At 43.1% G+C, this 7,801-nt stretch overlaps 1 pseudogene; it reads right to left on the bottom strand.

The window, feature by feature from the left end:
- Nucleotides 1-3,847: 3,847 nt before the first annotated feature.
- LOC117286565 lies at nucleotides 3,848-4,660 on the bottom strand (annotated as a pseudogene).
- Between the last annotated feature and the right edge of the window lie 3,141 nt (nucleotides 4,661-7,801).

Genomic DNA, 7,801 nt, shown 5'->3' with positions numbered 1-7,801 from the left:
TACTGCTTCTACTATTACCATGAGCTTCTCTTTTCCTACACAGAAGAGATGGTGCGAGATGTGAGATTTCATCTCCCGTTGCTGCTGGGGCTGTTTGTGCTACTGTGTCCTATTTGGCCCATGCTTGGGAGCCACACCCCATCTTCATGGTTTGAAACCCAGCACTTACTGAAAAAAAAACTGCCATGCAACATGCTAATGTCAAAAATCAACAACTATAAGTCCGAGTGTAAGGCATCAAACACCTTTCTTCATGTCTCTTTCCAAAGTGTGGTTGATGTCTGTACTTTGCCTGCCATCCCATGCAAGAAGATAAAAGGGAACATTTGCCACCAAAGTAAAAATCCTGTTAATGTGACGAAGTGTGTAATCCGAAGTAGGACACCTTGCACCTACTCGGATTTTTCCAAGTTGTCAAAATTCACGGTGGCCTGTCAGCATCGTTTCAATAACCCCCACTATCCACTATTGCCTTTTCACTTAGATTAATTTTGTAAAGTTTTTATCACTTTTTCACCCTGTTTCTATTATAGTATCTTCTGCTTTTTCTTCTCCTTTCCTTTTATTTCCTATTCTCACAAAGGAAAGAATCAAGTTACTGGAACCAGAACCGTCGGAATACCTGGGATGCTATACTAGTCTTGGGATTGAAACATACATGTTTTCTGCTTTGGAGATTTGACTGTTCAAGGCAGGGCAAACGTGGAAAGGGGGGAAAAGAGACCTAGGCCTTTGAGACCTTTGCCAGCTTTAGTGCACTGTATTCACAGCAATAAAAACCACTTCTTACTGCATTTAGTGAGCATCACTGTGTTTTTGTTGTTGTTGTTGTTTGTTGTTGTTGACTCTCAAATCATTGCTTGTCGGTATTCCAGGAAATATTTTGTTCTTAGCTCCGTAGGGCACCATTGTGGTCTCCCTGAGAATTTAACCACCTCTCTTTACCCTGTGCTGTGGTAGTGGAAGCAAGGAAGTCCTGCATTCCTTCAAGTTTTCCTTGACTTCATATATTTCTCTGGAAGCCATTGTTCACAGTTATTAGGAGTTGATGCTGATCAGAGAGACAGACAGACAGCAGACAGACAGACAGAGACAGAGTGATAGAGAGACACAGGGACAGAGGAGAGAGAGAGAGCACTACCTTCTTTTCTCTTGTTTTTTTGGAGGTGGGGGGGGCTGGGATACTGGGAATTAAACCCAGCAAGTGCTAAACCCCACTCCTAGTCTTTTAAATTTTATTTTTTAAATTTGAGATAGGATCTGGCTAAGTTGGCCTCAAAGAACAATTCTCCTGCCCCAGCCTCCCACATGCTGAGATTATAGGCACGCAAAACTCTGCCCAGCACATCCCCAGCCCTTTGTTGTTTTTTGTTTGTTTGTTTGTTTTCAATTTGAGACAAGTTCTCATCAAGAGAGGGGACTGGAAGGAGTTTTCCTTACACAACTAAGACTATAGGGCTGAGGATTTAGCTCAGTGGCTCTGCTGCCTGCCTCACAAGCCCAAGGGCCTGAGTTCGATCCCCAGTACCAAAAAAAACAACTGAGAGTGCAAACATAGTTGGAGATAATATATGGAAAGTGAGAAACGGATCCATGGATCATTCAGTCTTTTCTTTTGGTACTGGCTATTGAAATCAGGTTCTTCACACTGAGCTATATCCTCATTCCTTATTTTACATTTTTTGAAATTTTTGAAACAGTGTCTTGCTAAGTAACTAAGAATCCAGGCTGGGGTAAACCCATAATTCTCCTACATTAATCTTCCAGAGTGTTGGGATTACAGGTGTGTGCCACCATGCCCAGATTTTTTTGTTCATTTTGTTTTTTTCAGACAGGGTCTCTCTATGCAGCCCAAGTGGACTTGAACTTGTAAACCTCCTGCCACAACTTCAGGAGTGCTGGGATTACAAGCATGTGCCATGACACTCAGCCATTCACCCTCATTTGAAGGACTCCCTTCAGGTGTTGGGGACTGATCTATTTGGGTGTGGGTTAGTGCTAGGCTGACTGGCTGGTGGAACTGAAGGGAGAATTTGCCACAGAGAGAAGCAGGAGTAGAGGGATGGCCAGAAGGGCAGAAGATGATCATTTTGTCAGTACACAGACAGCTGTTAGGAGGAAGGAGGGGCTGGGTCACTGAGATGTGTTCCCTTGTCGTCTTAGTCTATATGGGCTACAATTATACAATACCTGGGACCTCAGAGTCACTCCCAAGTCTATAAATGTGCAAAGATGATAACAGAGCTGACCATGCTTGTTGGAGGTAGGGCTTTCCACTTGTTCTATGAGCCTGTTTAAAGACAGCGACGACCACCAGTAGAGGATCAGATGTAACGATGCAGAGATGAGTGAGACATAATGGAGTTCTTTCACTGGCCCTCATGATGGGCGGACAGGACCTCTAATGGCTGACTCACAGGCGAAGTATACTGGAAATCTATAGGCAATCATGCCTGCAAGAGAGGCGCCTCTCCACAGCTTTTGGGGAAGAAGGCTGGGGAATTACTTCCTGAATTAAACTCATCAGAAAGAATAAGGAGTTTTAGATTCCAGTCCCAGCTATGCTACTAGCAGGGAGCCTGAGGAAGTCTTTTAAAAGGCAGGGTTTACATTAGGTCAGGGCTGGCAGATGTGTGGCACACACTTCAGCAGAGGTTCTGGTTCAACCACACGACTGTGTAGGTTTTTTCTACAGTCTTAGGTGGGTGCTTCCATTTAGAGTTCGTGCCCAAAGTGAAATCTACTTGCTGTCTTTTTCCAAGTAACAGTCATTTTTTTTCCTCATTGAGTTTATCGGTACATTTTAGGTATACAGTACAGTTACATTCATCATTGGGATCTTGTACCTTTACATGACAGGGCTTGGTTCTCATTTTTTCCCCTTGTCCCTGCCCTCCCTTCACCACCCCCTCCCCTCCCCATTTACAAACATTTTATTTCCATTTTTTCATTTTCTCCTATTTTTTTCTTTCCCTTATTACCTTTCCCCTGCCCTTCCCACTTTCCCTAAAGAAGATGTGGTTTTTCTATAAAATGGAATACTACTCAGCCATAAAGAATGAGAAATTAGATTCATTCATAGGAAAATGGATACATATTGAGGATATACTCCTAAGTGAAATAAATAAGTCACACATGTGTAAATACTGAATAGTTTCTCTGGCGTGAATAAACTATAATAGTACATGAGATCCTAATGAGATAACTGACAAGGTGAACAGTCATTTTTTTTTAACTTGGTGATATCTCACTTAACAAAAAAGACAATAGAATTTTAGGGTCATAATTTCATAAAGGCCTCTTTTTCACCATGAGGCCATGCAGGGTCTTCCTGTGGCCATGTTCTCCCACTTGTGCCAGAGAGATTGGTATCTGAGCTTCACCTCTGTCAGTTTACCCAGCACTACAATGCACCAAGTTGTAGCTCCCTTTTATCTAAAATAGCATACATTTAAAAGTTTTATGCTCGGCAGAGATTTAGCTGAGTGGTTTCACTGCCTGCCTCACAAGCACAAGGTCCAAAGTTTGATCCCTGGTACAATAAATAAATAAATATATGTTTTACGCTTGACATCAAGGAATCTACAAGAAAGAGAATTTTTTCATGTCACTGACATCCTAGAGTCTAAAAGGGAGCTTTTAAATTCTCCATTTGCTATTCACCAAAAAGAATCAGATTTGCATGTCTTACTCCTTCCTGTAAAGATACCTTAGAAACAGTACCTGGCTAGGATGCTTCAGAAATCAAGTGACCGCAACTGTGTTTATTGGCAGAAGCAGTGAAGGAGTTAATGTGGGGCCCACCTCACCACCCACTCCTCAGCCCCAAAGCCACGAAGGAGCAGGACTGAGGAGAGGGAAGCGTGTGTGCTGGACCGAGCCCTGACTGCAGTTACTTCTTTTGGGACAAGGAAAGAAGAGGGGAAGGTGGGTGTTGAAGTGAAGAGCAGGGGTGAGATGGGCATCTCGCTGCTCTGGCTTAGGTGGAGGAGTCCACAGAAGCGTCAAAGTGGACCGGCACATACGGGTTCCCCTCACAGGCCACGACGATGCTCCTCTCCATCTGGCTGGTGCGGTAGGAGCAGTTGGGGTACTTGGAGTTGCTCGTCAGGCGGCAGTCGGTGATGTGCATACTGGAGGTGCTCTGGTAGCAGTTGGTCTGCCCATTCTTGCAGGCCACATTCCTCTTGAAGCAAACAGCCTGGACACAAAGGCATGCACTGACTTTCAGTGTCCTCGTGTCATGTTTCTGTGTATCATCATTTTAGTGCATTAGTTGGGGTTGCTGCTGGGAGAACGGCCTAAGTCCGTGGGCTGCTGGTAAAACCTCATGGCTGAAAATTCTATGTCCTAGGAGGCTGGATCCAATCCAGTTCTGGGAGCAAAAGTACAAACAGTGGGAACAGGACAAGGGACTTCTCCAGAGCCAGGGTGACCTCACTGTCCTGGGGGAGCCTAAATGGGAGAGGGAAAGGGAAGGAAGAGCAGGCCTTCAGAGATTGCACTGTAGCTCCCACCTGCTGCTTCCTGGCACACAGTCTCCCTTTCCTGAGAGATTGTCCAAGTGATGAGACTCATACAAAGCTTTCTCCAAGTGCATTTCTCTCCCAATACTTTCAGTGAGAGAAAAGCTGTCCTCCAGGCTAGGTGGTAACTTCATGTTACCTAAAACACGGGCAGTGCCTCACTTGAACACTGGATTTTCTTTTGTCCAACATACAATTATACATTTCCCCCAGTATTTAGATGGCTCGTCAGAAGATCATTTTGAACTGTGAGCAAAATTTTATCACTGAGTTATTGCCATGACATCCAGGCTGATGGGTGACAGAGCCTGTTGTCCTAGAGCACAAGGGAAGCTGCTTGAGTTTATAAGGTCAAGAGGAGCTTTTTGATGATGTTGCTATACAAATTAGCCCGTGTGTCATAGCCGGGGCCATTGGAGACCATAGCACTGCCGCGGGACTCACTCCCTCAGTGTTTCGAGAGGGCCCTTGACTGTGGCAGTCAAAGTGGTGCTGGCCCAGGCACTACTGACTGCTCTGCTAGTGCACAAACCAGAGTCGGATCCCCACAGCTTGTCTCCTGTCTTGGTTTTGCACCAAGAAGAGCAAGTATGTGGCGAGCTGGCTGACTTCAATTTTCTTCTCCATTTTTGGAAGGGAGGCAGCATGGCAGGTCCTATACTCACCAAAGATTCCAACCTCCTGAGGGCACTCAATTCAAGTGAGGTCTGAGCCTGGAGTCAACAGGAGTCCTCAATCCAGTAATGACTTAAGTCCCTGAAATATTTTTGAAAGATTAGAAGGGAACTGGAAACAACTCATCCTTTGTTGGCCAGTCCACTCATTCATATTGTCAATACGACATACAAAAACAACAGTTTTGTTGGGCCAACCACGCCTCCTCTGCTCCATCATGATGGCCTACATGCCTATAGCCAGATTTCTCTGTAATCAGGAAAGCTGCTTTTTACATTCTTTTTTTTTTTTAAGATAGGGTTTTCCTGTATAGTTCAGGTTGACCCTAAACTCACTACATAGCCCAGGCTGGCCTTGAACTTGTGGCAATCCTCCTGCCTCAGCCTCCTGATTGCTGGAATTCCAGGTGTGCACCACCACCCCCAGCTTGTTTTAGGGTAAGGTTTTACACTATGCCCCAGTGGACCAGGCTAAGAGGACCATTTGCAAGTAAAGAGAATGGTGGAGCCCATTTGCAGGAGGAAGTGAATTGCCCCGGCTTGTATTCTGGGAGAAGAGAAAAAGAATTGAACTAGGCCTGTGTCCTGGACTTGCAGTTTTCATTTCTAAAATTATCTTTCATTTTTAAAATTATCTCCTTTCTGCCTAATTTTTATTTCTTCTATCCTATTATCTGATGTGAAAAATCAGGATTAGAGAGCAAACAGCTGAAGTTTGCAAACAAGCCAGTTTCAATAGGCTGTTTTACTCTTTACACAAATAAGTAACCCAAAATAATCCAAAGTAAATAATCATTTTTATATTGTTCTGTCTCCCTGTCCAACCATTCTAAAAAAGTAACTTTGAAATAACCCATCTATTTTGGGGTTTTTTTTTCTCCTGCTTTCTCTGCCTGCAAAATCAATTTGTTCTGCTCCATTCATAGGAATAGTTATTTTATTTTAGAAAAGGAAGTGCTGCTCAATTCCAAAATCACAAATAAAGCCAGTTAAGATCTTTGAACTAAGCACTAGGAATGCAGTTCAGAGGTAGAGTGTCTGCATAGCATGCTTGAGGCCCTATGTTCTAGCCTTAGTACTGAGACAGGACCTCCAAATGATGTAGGAGAAATAACGTAACTCTCAACATGCTAGGTGTCAGATACACCAAGTTTGTGCTCCCAAAAATCAAAGAAAGAATTCTAAGGGAAAATGGAGATTAAGAGTACGAAATAAACCAGGTATGGTGACTCACCCCTATAATCCCAGCGCTCAGGAGGTTGAAGCAGTAGAATTGCTTGAAGTTTGAGGCCAGCTTGGGCTATCTAGTGAGTTCCAGGCCAGACTGAACTTCACAGTGAGACCCTATCTCAAAAAATAAACAACAAACAAACAAACAAAATTGGAAATATTCATTGAGGGAGAGAGAAAGAAACCCAAATGGTTGCCAATAAGCCCATCTTTCATAGGAAGTTTTATAGAGTAAAATCATGAAGTGGGTACAAAATCATGAGATAGTTACAATGTGAAACAAAACTATAATCAATCAATAGGATTAAAAGAATAGCCACTTAGGTAACATTGATCCAATACTGAAGCAAGTCACATAGCAAGTGTACATGAAAAGAACAAGGACCCTTCTTGGAAAACATGAGTCACCAGGTTCTAGTCAACCACCCAGGAGTTTGATGCCTTTCTAGGTGTATTGGGTTAGGTAATGCTAATCATAGTATTTTGCTTATCCCTTGGGGGGGTAAGTAAGCATTCTGGGGAGGCGGATAAGCATTCCATCGTTACTTTTAGAACTGGCCTTCAATGAATATGCCTCCAGCCATCACTGCAATGTGTTCTTACCTTCTGTATTGATTCCTTCAAGGGCCTAGCCCTGTCTGGATGCCTATAGCATTTCTGCCTAATTTAGCTGTCTGTAAATAGCAACAACCTCTCAAAAGAGAAAGAAGGTCCTACATGGACCCTTACTTCCTACTTTTTTCTCAGTGTGCCCTCATTCTCATCACCTTGTACAGTCTCTTCTTTCAAGTTTCCTAGCTAGGTCACCAAACTCTTCGCCTTTCCCTAGAGACAGACCTCCAATGTGGGTTCTTATATCCAAGGGAGTATTTCAGAAATTTGTGGAGGCTTTTTCCTCACACATAATGATTAAGACTACTTTTGGCATTTAATGGGTAGGGCCATTCCTAGAGCACTCCCACATAATGAAGGACATTCCCGCATCTCCAATTTTGATTTCTAGTTTCTTGAGACAAGGTCTTGCTGTGTAGGTCAGGCTATCCTTGATCTCACTAGGTAGCCAAGGCTAGCCTCAAACTTGCAGTGATCCTCCTGCCTGAGCCTCTGGAGTGCTGTGATCACAGGTGTGTGCCACCATGCTGGACCATATCTGCAATTTTGAATGAGTTTATCAATCCTACAAAACCATTTGTAATGAGGATTTAACTTTATTTTAAATATAAACATGAGCATTTTGAGCATCATTTTAATATACACTAAATGTTTCAAGACTAAAAGTTCCATAAGAAGCTTGAGATGTTCACATTTTATTTTGTTTGAAATTGGATGAAAGTTATTCATTATTTTGGAAAATCATGCCACATTAGTAAT

Source organism: Fukomys damarensis, unplaced genomic scaffold, assembly GCF_012274545.1.
Source record: "Fukomys damarensis isolate Sample0158 unplaced genomic scaffold, DMR_v1.0_HiC HiC_scaffold_17, whole genome shotgun sequence".
Taxonomy (NCBI): Eukaryota; Metazoa; Chordata; class Mammalia; order Rodentia; family Bathyergidae; genus Fukomys; species Fukomys damarensis.
Note: the sequence above shows the minus strand (reverse complement) of the source record. Positions and strands in the feature narration are given on the sequence as shown.